This window comes from Sorex fumeus, unplaced genomic scaffold, assembly GCF_029834395.1.
Source record: "Sorex fumeus unplaced genomic scaffold, SorFum_2.1 ptg000054l, whole genome shotgun sequence".
NCBI lineage: Eukaryota > Metazoa > Chordata > Mammalia > Eulipotyphla > Soricidae > Sorex > Sorex fumeus.
Window position 1 is genome coordinate 7,248,959 of NW_026606111.1, and position 16,024 is coordinate 7,264,982.

Genomic DNA, 16,024 nt, shown 5'->3' on the forward strand with positions numbered 1-16,024 from the left:
GGATGTGTGGCTCTGTCTAGAAGCGCTCAACAGCGGCAGGGGAGGCGAGATAACCAGATGGGGCCAAGACCCCCGGAGGCGGACTGCAAAGGGGCAGCTCATCTCGCGCTGGGTCAAGCGTTCTCAATAATTAGTGCCTGTCTCCTGCATACCGCCTTCGCCTGTACTTCGTCAATGCACGGGGAATTGGAAATCGCTGGGGTCAAGTGGCTAAACAAGATGACAACAGGTTCTGTGTTTACACTAATGAAATATCCTGGCCAAAATGCGTGCTACCAATGGGAAGCCTATTAATTTCCCTCCCAATCAGTTCTGTTGAGAGTCATTCTACATAAGTGCGGGGACACTTCTTGCAGCCTACCAGAGTCAGAGAATGTACTCGGAGTCTTCTTGACAACCCTGATTCTGGCAGTCAGGTCCAGTGAAACAGCGACAGCTCTTCAGGGTTTCAAACTGATTTTCCTTTTTGCTTTCCCCACTTGCAAGGCTAAGAGAGCCATTAAAAACAACTCCTCGTCTTGCTAATTCCTCATGATTTGAGTTAGGACTCCTTCACTCAGCTTGTCATAGCTGATTTTACAATGATGACAATCACAAGCAATGTTCTCAGCCAGAAATTAAGTCCTGGTCTATAAAGAACGGGCTTGCAAAGCTAAACCAATTGGCTGCCACTTAAATGTAGTTGAGGCTGCACAGGACATGGGCTATTCCTTCTCTAATTAATAGCAGCAGCTTTGCCAGGCAGCTGTCTACTTCCCTGGTAAATCTTCAAGGGCTCAGCCTATTCCTCGTGGGCAGCTCATCCTTTACGTTTAACACAGACCGAAAGATGCTCTTTAGGCGCAGCCTGTGCCTGCACAGTGACTTGAGGCAACCAGAGAGCCACTGCTGAGGACCACCTACACTTTTTCAGAAGAAAACCGCCAACCCTGCTGGTGTTCGGGACAAGCTCTCATTCCTTTTTTTTTTTCCTTTCGGGTCACACCCGGCAATGCACAGGGGTTACTCCTGGCACTGCACTCAGGAATTACTCCTGGCAGTGCTTGGGGGACCATATGGGATGCTGGGAATCGAACCCGGGTCGGCCATGTGCAAGGCACATGCCCGACCCGCTGTGCTATCGCTCTGGCCCCACAGTCAGACGTTTTCTAGATTTTTTTTGCAAACACTGACACCCCCCACCCCCACCGACATACAACACCACCCCTATCCATGCTCCTGTTTCCCCAAGAAGGGGAGAAGGTTGAGCAATGATGTGTGCAAATCAACGAAAGCAGCAATCACAGAGTTGTTGATGGAAGTTACAGCAGCAGTGATTTAAAAATATCTGTTGGGGGATAAGAGCACCTCCAGATGAACCGGCAAGTGTTGGAGCGGGCATCCACACAGATTAAATTCATGGCAGCACGCAGAGCTGAGACGGCCGTGAGGACTTACATTCGCTGTTCAAGTTTCAGTGTGGCACTGACTCCTCTGGGAACCCTCTCCAAGCCTCTTAGAAAGAATGATGCCCCCCCTGGGGCCGGAGTGATAGTACAGTGGGTAGGGCATTTTGGCTTGCATGCAGTCCACCTGGGTTCGATCCCCAGCATTCCATATATTTCCCCAAGCACCGCCAGGAGTAATTCCTGAGTGTACAGCCAGGACTTAACCGAGCGAGGAAGTGGCTTGTGATCTCCAGCAGAGCACTGAGTTAACACTGCTGCATTCTTTCCGGTAGGGGTCATTTTTCTTGACTTTTCTTCTCTTTTTTGGGCCACACCTGGCAATGCTCAGGAGTTACTCCTGGCTCTGTGCTAGGAACTACTCCTGGCAGTACTTGGGCGACCATATTGGGTGCTGGGGATCAAACCCAGGTCAGCCATGTGCAAGGCAAGTGCCCTACCCACTGTACTATCTCTCCGGATTCATTTTTTTCATCTTAAATTAAAAAAAAATTATTTTAGGTTCTGTGGTTTCTAACATTTAAAAGGTAAAGGTAATGGCCCTCCAGTTGATCGTCAATTTGCTCGAGCGGGCCCAGTAACGTCTCCATTGGAGACTTTGTTGTTACTGTGTCTGGCATATTGATAATTTTTTTTGCATAACACATTTTTGCACTATGTCTTCCCCAGAACTGTCCTATTCAATGGGATGTCCCCTCCCCCTCCATCCTCTACATCCCTCCCTGTTCTCCCCCCCTCCCCCATCCTCCTGGCCCCCTGTGATAAGGTAAATTTCTTATTTCAGACCCATTAGCAGTTTAAGAAGAGTAATTTCTTAGCTATCTAACTGGAAGGGCTATCTAATTATTCACATTTTAGGAAATGCTTTAAATCTCATTTTATAGTAAAAAAATGCTATCAGATAATAAATCCCAGAGATATTTGTTAAATACACACACTTTCTCCCTCCCTCCCTCTCTCTCATACACATACAGCCATGGCTGACAGACTCCTCTCAAAGGTCTGTGAGGGTGATCTCGCCAAATTCCCCTTTGTTACACTTAACTGTGAGATAGCACATGCCTTCAGAACAGAGGTGTCTCGTGCTCCTTCGCCACTCTACAGCTAACTGGGGTCCCTCACATGGTGAACACCCAACAGAAGCCTGCAGGAAGCACTGTAAGTCTCACTGTGCCCCTGGTCAGCAACCCCAGGGATGGAAGGGAGTCGTGCCATCTGCCTGGTGAGTGCTAGGTCTTGTTTTCTGGAGAAGGAATCGTGTGCACAGGGCAAACCAATCAACTAGTCCAAGGCAGACAAGAGTCCTTACTGGCCCTGTCATCTAGGACTAGTCATAGAAAGGGACCGTCCGACCTACCCTTCTATGTCCTACTCAGCTAACATGGTAATGAATGCAGCAAATGTGATATACCTTCTCTGCTTTATGTTCTTTTCTCCCAGGGTGCCAGAGAGGGGACTCCAAATCAGGGTAGCACTGCACTGCACTGCACTGCACTGTCATCCCTTGTTCATCGATTTGCTCGAGCAGGCACTAGTAACGTCTCCATTGTGAGACTCGCTGTTACTGTTTTTGGCATATCAAATACACCACGGGGAGCTTGCCAGGCCAAATCAGGGTATACTTATAAATAGCCAAAAGAGGCAACAAGCAAGTCACAAACCCATTTCTTTATTGTGACATGGCTTGGCCCCAAAGAGAAATGGCAGAGTCCAGGTGGAGCTGGTCCCTTGGAAAGAAGACAATTGGCCAGTGCAGAGCACATCATACACCTCTGGGGTGCTGGCAGAGGTGCTTATTATCTAGCACGTGGGGAGATTTAGCTCAACGTACAGATGTCTTTTTCTTTTGCTTTTTGGTCACACCCAGTGATGCTCAGGGATTACTCCTGCTTTTGCACTCAGGAATTACTCCTGGAGGTTCTTAGGGGACCATATGGGATACCAGGGACTAAACCCAGGTCGGCCACATGCAAGGCAAACACCCTACCTGCTGAACGTACAGATGTTTTGATAAAGTCTCCTCACCCTCTCATTTTCATCAACATTGATCTTTCATTTTGAGATTGTTGGTCTCATCTGCCCACCACTGTCCTCCCCTGAGGTTGCTTCTAAATAAAAGTTCTAAAGAAGCCACAGAAAGCCAGGGGGGATGGTGAAATCAGTCCTCCGTGCCACCATCTGTCCCTTGGCTGTGAGGAACTGGAGCCAGCATCACTCGGGGATGAGCTGCAGTCAGTGAGTTTACTGGCCAAGAAAGCCAGCCAGCGGGGACCACGTTCCAAATCAGAGTGCCCTGCTTTTGGGATTAGGGGACATGATGATTGCGAAAAGACTGTCACTTGGTCACAATACAGTCACAAACAGTAACAGTCACAAACAAAAAAGGTAGTAAACTGTCATTTGAGTCCAAGAACAGAGGAAATGTCACCATAAAATTAGTCGAGTTCAAAAACATCTTATGTTTACATCAGTTTATTTATTGAGGCGAAGTTAGATCATTTGCATTGAAACTTATTTAGAGGGCCCACGGGACAAGTTAGGGAAGGGAACACTAGGACAAGGGTGGAGGGGAAAGGGCCTGCTGTAGAGGCAGGTCAGGGGATGGGAAGGAAACGGGGGACATCGGTGGGGGGAAGTGGACACTGGTGAAAGGACTGGTGCTGGAATATTGTATACCTGAAACTTAATAGTGAACAACTTTGCAGCTATGTAAGTCACGATGATCTAATTAAACAAAGAGCTTACTTAGAAAGATGTGAGGGGAGAGAAGTATGTATTTAAGAGAGAACACAAGCTTCTCCAGAGTGGAAATAGAAAGCAAAGAAACACGGGGACAAGCAAGTGAGCTACACATTCAAGGGAGAATGTGGGCTTGAAGAGCAAGCCTCTTACCCAAGTTTAAATCCTGTCTTGTCATAATTCAACTCTGTTATATTTGCTCAGCTTTTGTGTTCAAGGCTTAGTCTAAGGCGCTGGAATTATCATTCACCCAGCAGCCCCCAGGCACCAGGACTGAGACAGCTGGCTCTCAATATGCCCTGCGAGGCAGGCACCATCACTTCTGTTATGTAGATAAGGAAGCTAGGTAACAGGGAGCTGAAGGAATTTGTTCCAGGTCATCTAGCTGGGAAGGGGCATGCTGGGATTCTAATCCAAGTCACTGGCAAGAACGCCTGAGTGTAAGTCTTAGCCTCTATGCTCAAGAAACTTAAAATCTGGCTTTGAAGAAGTGGTGTACATGACGAAAAGTTAATTATTAAGCAACGATGTAAGTCAACTGTGGAAGAGCCACACCGGATCAGACAATTGTCAGCTTGGAAATACTGACCAGTTCAGGAGAGGAACCGCCTGAACACCGTAAGGGCAACCAAGGGAGGGCGGCTCTTGGTCAAGCACTGCTTTGCTACAATGAGCAGTTTCTGAAGTGCCACACGCACAGCGGGAGGAACCCATCCTGGAGCACTTGACTAGCAGCTCAAATATTCAACATGGAAAGCAAATGCTACCACACCTGCTGATCAGTGTTGTAATTACCGAAGGTTTTCTCACTATAGGTTTAGACCCCCATCTCCAGGAACGGGTACCATCTTTCTAAGAAAAAAAAACCTACTCAAACTTACTAATTGAACTCAGAAAGCAAATAGCATGGCACCAAAGGAAGGATCTGACAATGAGAAGAAATAAGAAATAGGAGAGGGTGGGAAGTGCAGAATGACACACAAACTAAATGAGCTATAAGCACCAGAGAGGTAGTATAGCAGGTAAGATGTTTGCATTACACGTGATCAACACAAGTTTGACTTGGCACCTTTTTTTTTCCCTTTATTTTATTTTATTTTTTTTAAAGTTGTAGATTTACAATTTTTTGTGCTTTGGTTTCAATTATACAATGATCAGATACCCATCCCTCCACCAGTGCCCATTTTCCACCACCATGGATAATATCCCTCCCACCCCCATCCCCCCATCCCCCCTGTCTCTGTGGCAGGGCAATCCCCTGTGTTCTCTCTCTCCTTTTGGGTGTTGTGGTCTGCAAAAGAGGCATTGAGTGGCAAACATGTTCTGTCCATAGTCTACTTTCGACATGCATCTCCCCTCCTGGGAGGATCCTCCAAACATCCTTTATTTGGTGCTCCCTTCTCTATCTGAACTGCCCTTTCCTCTAGGATACCCGGCTGGGACTTGGCACCTTTTACGGTCCCCAGAGTACTGCCAGAAATGATCCCTGTGCACAGAGCCAGGAATAAGTACTGAGCACAGTCAGGTGTGCCCCCCAAATGAAAAATTATTATTTAAAAAGGTTAAAAAGGTAAAGCCATAAAGTTAAGGTGAAATAAAGTAGCAAAGTTGTTCATTTCACTGATGATAATGGAACTATGTTCAATGCTCAAAGCAGATGCATCAGGTTAGGAATGGCTAATGATGTGATAAACAAATGAAAAGTACAATATTAGGGACACCTGGAATGACAGTCTTGCATTTTGAGGGAAATGGCTTCGATGGATCATTTTATTTAGTTTTTGTTTCTGGGTTACCTCTGGCAGTGCTCAGGTCTTAGCTCTGGGCTCAGGTGGGCTTGGGGGACCCTTTGTGGTGCTGGGGATTGAACCCTAGATGGGCCACATGCAAGGCAAGTGCCCTATCTGCTGTACTATCTCTCTGGCCCGTTTGTCTTCTGGCAGTGGATGTCCCCTGACTTTCTGGTGAAGTGTCTGCAGGGGGCAGTTGGTGTCCTTTACTGGGGCAGTCACTGAGGCATGATCCCCTCCACTGTGAGCAGAGGTGCCTTTCCCCACCCTTGGGAGAGGTAGTGGCTTTCTGCAGACATGAATAACCTACCAGGCTAATTCTCCTTCCTCTTTCAGTTCTCCCAACACCTGCTCAATTAATTCCCTGATTTCTATCCTCTCAGTGTGAATGAAACACCTGTCATGGTTTCTGTTTCCCCAGCTCAATCCTCCTCTACTTTACAAACCCAGAAACTAAATTATGGTGAAGCCCAGAGAGAAGAAGGGACTTTCCCAAACCGCACAGCTGCTCAGTGAGGCACAACTTAAAGTGTTTGGACAACGGAGTTCAACGCTCCTGCTCCTTTTCTTCCATCTACCGCTTGTCTGAAGCGAATAAGCAAAGAGAGGATGATAATTATAACTTAAGCTTTTTTTGCGGGGGGAGAGGGGCACATCCAGTGAAGCTCCGGAGCGATTCCTTGCTCTATGCTTCGAAATCACTGTCTCTCTCTCTCTCTTTTTTTTTTTGCTTTTTGGGTGTGCACCCAGTGATTCACAGGGATTACTCCTGATTTTGCCTCAGGAATCACCCCTGGCAGTGCTCAGGGGGACCATAATGGATGCTGGGAATCGAACAGGGGTTGGCCACATGTAAGGCAAACACCCTATCTGCTATACTATTGCTTCAGCCCCTTGAAATCACTCTTGGTGGTACTCAGAGCACCGTATGTTATGCCTAGGATTTGAGCTGGAATTGGCTGCCTAGTAAACTCTAACCCTACTTCTCCAGCCCCACGTTTCTCAAAGTTTTTAGTTTTGTACCGCTTTATGCAAAGGATCCTGGTCAACGGAATGTGGTTATTTCCTTGGCTTTAGTGAAAAGGGGTGAGAGCAATGATATCGACCCACACTTCTCAAACTTTTTCACTTGAAATGCCTTTTCCTCTGAGAAATGCAAAAGGAGTGAGCATTGCCATGGCTGATTCTGAACTAATGTTTCATCACTGCAAGTTCCTGAAAACTTTCCAAAGTTTTCATGACTCCCACATTCTGTTCCGTGAGCTACACATAAATTGTGGGTTGTGGTCCACAGTTTAAGAAGCTCGGGCTTAAAGCATCTGCCTTGCCAGGGCTGTTGCTTTTAAAACATTGTTTTTGGCTTTTGGGCCACACCCAATGATGCTCAAGGATTAACTCCTGGCTCTGCAGCCAGGAATCACTCCTGGAAGAGCTTGGGGGACCATATAAGATGCCAGAGATTGATCCTAGGTTGGCTGCATGCAAGGCAAGAGAGTTACCTGCTGTGCTATCTCTCTGGTCCAGAGCCGTGGTTTTAAGTCTCTGGTGCTCCACATGTGCCTGGTGTGATCCTAGTTGAGCAAAATTATGTCTTTTATTTTTTGTTTTTTGGGTCACATCTGGCAGTGCTCAGGGCTCACTCCTTGCTCTGCACTCAGGGATTACTCTTGGTGGAGCTTAGGGGACCCTCTGGGGGCGCTGGGCATTGAACCCGTGTCAGCTGAGTTCAAGGCAAGTGCTTTACCTCCTCGCACTATCACTTGGCTCCTGGCACAAGTGATTTCTGCCAGGTGTGTTATAGCAACACTTAAGGATTCAGTCCTCTGGTGCACTAAAAAAAAAAAAAAGATGGGAGAGTATCAGAGCACCTCTGAGAAGCACATGTGTGAGGATGGCATTGGTCCTGGTGGCCACCACAACCATTACTTGTGCTTCAACCCTGAGTGCTGGTTCAGGTGAGGAACACAACTGAGCATGAAATGGGGGTTCACCACAGCCAACGTGCACAATTCCTTTCTCAACAACAGACAGGGGGCTGGAGTGATAGTACAGTGAGTAGAGTGTTTGCCTTGCATGCGGCTGACCCCGTTTTGATTCCCAGCGTCCCATATGGTTCCCTGAGCACCGCCAGGAGTAATTCCTGAGTGCAGAGCCAGGAGTAACCCCTATACATCGCTGGGTGTGACCCAAAAAGCCAAAACACAAAACAAAGAAACAAAAAAACCAAAAACAGACAGGGATGGGAAGTTGGGGGGAATTAAAAAATACATCAAAAGGGCGAACCATGCATGTACCTGCTTCTGTGATGATTTATATCAGTCAGATTTTGAGCCTGATTTCACCAAATAATGAAGAAAACTCGGGTTAGAATTGGGATTAGGCAGCTAGCCTTGTTGTGCCCAAGTCTTCTTCCCTCCGCCCAGCTCCAAAACCACAAGCTCCCCCTGACACCCCAAGCAGGGCTGGACATAGCTCTGGAGACCTCAGAGTACTGCTAGGATGAACCTGGTGGTCCCCAGCAGTGAAGAGACCCAGCATCCTAATGTCCTTGGGCCTAAGCATTGAGTTAACCTGATGTGGCCCCTAGTCGCCTGAGCACTGCTCAGGAATCCCCCCCAATGCCCCCACCGACCCCCCCCCCAAAAAAAGTGAAGAAAATAATTCAATTCCTCTATTGCCCAATGAGATTGAGTAAATTCTTACATCCTAGAAAACCCTTTTTATCACCTAGGGATTGACTAAATTAACAGTCCTGAAAATCTGAAAGATAGCAAGAAGAAATGCCTTTTTTGGGGGGGGCGCTGGGTGGCACCAATGCTATTTCAAATGAGGAAGGCAGGGTGGGAGAGAATGCACAGTGGGTAGGGCACTTGACTTGTACACGACCAACTCTATCTCAATGCCTGGCATCCTATATGGGCCCCTGAACACCGCCAGGACTAATCCCCGAGCTCAAAGCCAGAAGTAATGCCTGAGCATTGCCTAGTGTGACCCTCAAAGAATAATAAGCAAACAGATGAATAAGGCAGCCTGATAAGCAGCTCACAGAAATCAGGCATGGCTCCTTGGTGTAGTCTGCTCAGAATAATCATGGAGCCACGGAAGAGGAGTGTTTCTTAGGCATTTCTTTGGTAGTGTCAGAGTTGATGAGAACAGAGAAGGGGACTGAACTTTACTCTTGTCCTTCCAGGAAACTGGTTACACCTCAGGCCTTGTGTCACCTTCACTTTAGCTGTGAGGTGGCCCCTCCTCTTGCCTCCTTCTCAGAGACCTTAATTCTATCAGCCTGAGACGATGATATTTTCCACGTACATGACAGGCAAAAAAGTTACATGTGATACCAGATCAGATATATTGACTCTGAAAGCACAAGCTGAAAACAGAAAAATTTTCTTCTGAAAGATTATATAACGAAGTTCATGGGATAATTAGAAAAATCCAGTTTCAGTGTTAAGAGTAGATCTTAAAATAGGTACGAAGTAGTAGTAACTTTCAGCATTTTACAGTGTAAAATGAAAGTGAGAAGCATCCCACTCACTGGTAATAAAGTAGTAAAACCTGCATCTACATTATAGTTTTATCTTAAATCTGTCTCCAATAAATTTTTTTTTAAAGATTAAGAAATATTCAGATTTTCTTTTGTTTTGTTTTCGGTGCTGGGGATGGAAGTCAAGGGCCTCACACATGTGAGATACATGTGCTACCATAAACCCATCTCTGAGCTCCTGATACTATTTTAGTGATTTATGCAGTGGATCCATTCAGAAGCAGGGTGACAAGAATTTTCTTTCTTCTTCTTCTTTTTTTTTTTTTGCTTTTTGGGTCACACCTGGTGATGCACAGGGGTTACTCCTGGCTCTCCACTCAGGAGTTACTCCTGGCGGTGCTCAGGGGACCATATAGGATGCTGGGAATCAAACTCAGGTCGGCCGCGTGCAAGGCAAACGCCCTACCCGCTGTGCTATCTCTCCAGCCCCACAAGAATTTTCTTGAGTCAGTGTGTGTGTGTGTGTGTGTGTGTGTGTGTGTGTGTGTCTTTTGTGGGGCGCAACGATGATTTCAGAGCTTTTCTGGTTCTGGGCTTGAGGGTTGCTCCTAGTGGTGTCCAGTAGATGACAGGGTAAAAGAGACAGAATCTGGGCCTTCCACATGAAAAGCATGTGCTCCACCCACTCGTTAGCTCTCTGGACCAAGATCTGATGGTGTTTTTTGGGAGAGGGGCAATGGCGCTCAGGGTTTACTCCTGGCTCTGCACTCAGGAATCACTCCTGATGGACTCAGAGAACCATATGGTATGTCAGGAATTGAACCCGAGTGCGGTTGTGTGCATGGCAAGAGCCCTACCTGCTGTACTATCTCTGTGCCACTCCCTCCCCACAAGATTTGGTTTTATAGTCTTAATCCTTTCAGTAATTTCAAAGCTATGATCTACCACATGACCTTCAACTGGAAAACACAGAACATCTTTTAAGGCTTCCAGAGAAGAGAAGAGAAGTTCAGTTATCCTTAAGTCTTGTGTTTTTCTTTTTTTTTTGGGGGGGGGCACAGCCATCGATGCTCAGGCTCTGCACTCAGGAATTATTCCTGGTGGGCTCAGGGGACCATATGGAATGCAAGGAATCAAGCCTGGCTTGGCCACACACAAGGCAAGTGCCTAACCAATTGCACTATTGCTCCAACCCCACCATCTGTCTTATTTTTTATATGAAGTCAAAGGTTCCATACTTGATATCTACCCAGTTAGGAGCCTCCATCATCCTCATTCCTTCCTTAGAACCATCCTGAATTTTACCACAATCCCAGCACAGTGCCCAAAGAGGGAATGTTCTAGTCACTGGTATAGAGGACATCACTATCATAAGCCCCCATCTGCAACCTAGTTTTTAGGAATGCTAAGATTTATGCCCTGCATGTAATACTTCTGGTGTTATTAAGACTTCCAAGCTTGGAGTGATAGGACTGTGGGTAGCAGGCCTGCCTTCCACACAGCAGACCTCAAGTTTGATTCCAGCATTGTTTATGATTGCCCAAGCACTGCCAGGAGTAATTCCTAAGTGCAGATCTAGGAGTAAGCTCTGAACATTGCTGGGTGTTCCCAGAAACCAACAAAACAAAAATATTCCAATTATTTTAGCATATATTACTGATAAGATACATGTCCATTTTAATCTCATGAGTATATATATTTGATATATATATATATCACTCCACACCCACTGGAGTGAGAGCACAGCAGGTAGGGCATTTGCCTTACATGTGGCCAACCTGGGTTCAATTCCTCTGTCCCACTCAGAGAGTCTGGCAAGCTACCAAGAGTATCCCACCCACAAGGCAGAGCCTGGCAAGCTCCCTGTGGCATATTTGATATTCCAAACACAGTAACAAGAAGTCTCACAATGGAGACATTACTGGTGTCCGCTCGAGCAAATGGATGAACAATGGTACAACAGTGCTACAGTTCATATATACATATATATATATATATATATATATATATATATATATAGTCACAGTCCTCCCATTATTCATCGATTTGTTCGAGCGGGCCGAGTAACAACTCCATCGTGAGACTTGTTGTTACTGTGTTTGGCATATCGAATACTTCACAGGTAGCTTGCCAGGCTCTGCCGTGCGGGCGAGATACTCTTGGTAGCTATATATACATATATTTATATATATATATATATATATATATATATGTAAAGTAAAGGCTCTCCCGTTGATCATCAGTTTGCTCGAGTGGGCCCAGTAACGTCTCCATTGGAGACTTTGTTGTTACTGTGTTTGGCATATCGAATACGTCATGGGGAGCTTGCCAGGCTCTGCCGTGCGGGCGAGATACTCTCGGCAGCTTGCCGGGCTCTCCGAGAGGGGCGGAGGAATCGAACTCGGGTCGGCCATGTTGGCTGCGTGCAAGGCAAACACCCTACCGCTGTGCTATCGCTCCAGCCCTATATATGTGTATATATATATGTATATATATGTATATATACACACACACACACACACTCAGTGACATATTTGGAAACTGAACCTTTTCTATAAATAATTCTTCAGTCTTCCCCCAGCCCCTCTTTCTTTTTGGGACACTAGGGATCCAATCCAGGGTCACAATCACACAGCAAGGCATAAGCTCTATCACTGAGTCACATCCCTAGTCCTTTTCATTTAAAGGTTCACATTCACATTCTTCCTTTTTGGAAAATCATAATGCCATTTTCTGATCTCTGGATAATTGACGCTTTCCTGAATTCCAGTATTCCTAAAATTGATTATAACAAGTGGTGCTACAATTATGCCTGATTTTTTTTTCTTCTAGTATGGAGACTCGACTTCATCCAGGAAGGCAGCTTAGGTGTTTTCTTACAGTTGATGGACAAGTGGTTTTCATTCCCTCCTCCAAGCATTCCTCACTTCCCTGTGTAATGTGCATTGTCCTTGGGGCACAAAGCAGAGGTCACTCTTCGGTTCTCTGCTGTCCTCTTTACTGAATGAGCTTCAATGTACAGCGGTGTTGGTGGCTTCCTTCTCTTCCTGCGCAGTAAAATCTTGAGTTTGTTTTCCTTGTCTGCAGCCCTCTTTAAAAGATCTCCTTTCATTCAGTGCTGGTTTTTTGGATCCTGCTTGCAGTTACACATACCTTTTCACTGTTATGTTTTTCTACCATTAAAAAAACCTGAGGGGCTGGAGCGATAGCACAGCGGACAGGGTGTTTGCCATGCACGTAGCCAACCCGGGTTTGATTCCCAGCATTCCATATGATCCCCCGAGCACCACCAGGAGTAATTCCTGAGTGCAGAGCCAGGAATAACCCCTGAGCACTGCCAGGTGTGACCCAAAAAGCAAAAAAAAAAAAAAAAAGTCCAAAGAAAAACAAAAACAAAAGAGAGAACTAATTACTCTCCTTTGCTGAAGAATGGGCTTTCTTTTCTTCTTCTTCAAGTGGCTGCATTTCACAGAGCTTATGGCCCAGGCCTCTCTCTGCAGAGTTCAGTCTGGCGTGGGTTTATGGTGCTTTGGAACCTTTGGAGACATACCTAGCAACGTTCAGGGAACTGTGAGGAGCGAGTGAAAACGTAGTCTTTCACATCTGGGCGGCATGTGCTCTACCACTCCCAGACCCAACACCCCGCCTTTTAAACCAGTACCCCCAAATGTCTTTTTTTCAAAAGAGCAGCCAAAACAGTCTTCTTACTACTGATCTATCAAATTCTGCCATGCTTATGCCACTAGGAAAATAAAATTCAGACAGAAGAGAGAAAAAGAAGACAGTGAAATCCGTAACATTACCAAATCTGTCTCTCCTCCTAGACCACTCTTGTCTTCATTTGCTCTGGCAAGGGTCTACTTCTCTAGATTAGTTTCATCTCCAGTTATTCTCACACTAGTAACTTGTTTTTGGAGACACTTAAAAAGGGGAGGAGGGAACATTTTAAAATTATTCAACACCAGTGCATAAATGTTATATCAGGAAATTCCTAGACACCAAAACCACAACAAAATGGTTTCAAAGGAAGGCATTTCCACCAGAGTAGTGCCAAGAATTGAAAAGAGTTAAAGTGGTTTCCTAACACATTTTCATTGTTATGTTTTTCTACCAATAAATAAAGGTAGAAAAACCATTTTCCAAACCTAGTATTTGTTCATGTTAACTACAGAGACAGAGAAGAAAAAGCATACTTTTAAATTATTAGTCAGATCTTGCTCCCCATTCCCATTATTCTCCTAAAACCTGTCATCTGGGTTCAGAAGACCACAAGGCTTTCATAGGCAAAAATGGCCAGAATTTTCCCACAAAGAGAGAAGAGCACAAAGAGGTTCTTCTCTGAACTCTGCTTTGTTTTCCTAGCACTTCTGAAACTTTTGTCCCTGAACATGAATAATTTATATATTCCTCTATTATAAATTTAATTTCAGAATATTTCTTTTTGTTTGTTTTTGGCCCACCTCCGGTGATGCTCAGGGCTTATTTCTCACTTTTCACTCAGGATTTACTTTGTGTGGTGCTAGGGGGAACATATGGGATGACGGGATCAAACCTGGGTTGGCCGTGTGAAAGGCACACACTCTACCCACTGTACTATCTCGCCAGCCCCTTTCAGCATGTCTTGAACCCAAACTAAAGCTCCTGGAAGAAAGCAGAAAACGCTCTGAGATAATGAACTTGACAGTGGTTTCTTGGAGGGGACATCAAATGCACATACCAAAAAACCCCCAAAATAGACAAATGGGTTTAAAATAGATAAAAACATTCACGAATCAGAAGACTTATCAGAGCGAAGAGGTGATCTACAGAATGGGAGAAAACATTTACAATCAAATCAGACAGAAGATGTGGGGTTAATTTCAGAATATACAAAGCATGACTCAACAATGACAACAAAATCAAATACCTTGATTAAAAAATTGGCCAATTTTTTTTGGAGGGGGGTTGGGGGCCACATCCAGGGGTGCCCTGAGGCTACTTCTGGCTCTTTGCTTAGGGGTCACTCATGATGATAGTCAGAGGACTATAAATGACATTGGAATTGAACCAGGGTCAGTAGCATGCAAGGCAAGGGCCTCAATTAATTCCTGCTCTAGTGCTCTGGCTCCTGGCAGATGTGAAAAGATATCTTTCGGAGAGATACTCAATAGTCGATGCTCAACATTGAAAAGATGCTCAACACCACGAAGCACCTGAGAAATGCAAATCAAAACCACAATGAGCTATCACCACATGTGCAAGAGGGCTGCTTTACATATATATTTAAAAAACTCAGAAAATAACAAGTGTTGGTTGGGCAGAATCTGGAGAAACAGAAAACCTGTGGTCTGTTGGTATAACTGTTATGGAAGAACAGTATGGAAGAACATTCCTCAAGAAATTAAAAATAGGATCACCACATGATCCAGAAATCCCTCTTCTGAGTATATATGCAAAAGAAAAAAAAAGCAGAGACTGAGAGAGAGAGAGAGATTTGCAAACCTGTGTTCATAACAGCTTTATTCACACCAGCCTAAGAGAAGTGAGAGCAAGCAAGCCATGTGGCCCTCAATGGAGGAGAGGATAAAATGTGGTCGATGCAGACACTCGATTGTGTGCCACCTTAATAAGGAAATCCTGGCCCATAGTACTGTAAGGACTAGACTTGAGGTCCTTAAACAAAACAACACCAGCCAGTCACAAACAGAATTCTTCATAGATCCATTTAGATGAGGTACTGAAGCAGTAGATTCATGGTCACAGAGCGTGGTCACCAGGGGTGAGGTAACAGGGAGAGGTAGTTTGGTGTGTCATGGTAGAGAGTTTCAGTTTTGCAAAATGATAATGGTTCTGAAGATCCATTTTACTTTATTTATTTTTTGCTTTTTTGGGTCACACCCAGCGATGCACAGGGGTTATTCCTGGCTCTGCACTCAGGAGTTACTCCTGGCGGTGCTCAGGGGACCATATGGGATGCTGGGAATCGAACCCGGGTCAGCCGCGTGTGCAAGGCAAATGCTCTACCCACTGTGCAATCTCTCCAGCCCCTGAAGATCCATTTTAATACAATGTGCCTTTTTCGCCAGTTAAGAAAATGTTTGATGGAGATGAATATAGTACAGCTAAAATGGCTGATGGTAATTTTATTTATTTATTTATTTTTGTTTTGAGGCCATTGCTGGTTATGCTCAGGGGTGACTCCTGGCCTGCTCAGAGGGCCACAGGGGATCCTGGGAATTGAACCCTGCTCAGCTATGTGAAGGGCAGGCACACTATCCACTGAGATGGTACATTTTATATTATGCTTTTAATTATGATTAAAACGGTCAAGGCACTCTGCACTCTATCAATTCTCTAAAGGGTGATTTTTCAGAATTCTAAGAATCCTTTCATTCATACCTTTTTTTGGGGGGCAAAGGGAGCATACCCAGGGGTGCTCAGGAGTTACTTCTGGCTTAGAGCTTGGGCGGGAGACTGCTCCTGGTGGCCTTCCAGGGACCCAGGCAGTGCAGGGGAGTGAACCTGGGCCATCACATGTCACACATGCACTCTAGCCTGGGTGGAGCTCCTCTCCAGTACCTCAA

General features: G+C 45.4%; 1 protein-coding gene across 3 annotated transcripts in view; it reads right to left on the bottom strand.

Moving 5' to 3' along the window:
* Window positions 1-16,024, bottom strand: part of BACH2 (BTB domain and CNC homolog 2) — a 398,692-nt gene that overhangs the window by 25,687 nt on the left and 356,981 nt on the right. The window lies entirely within an intron of this gene.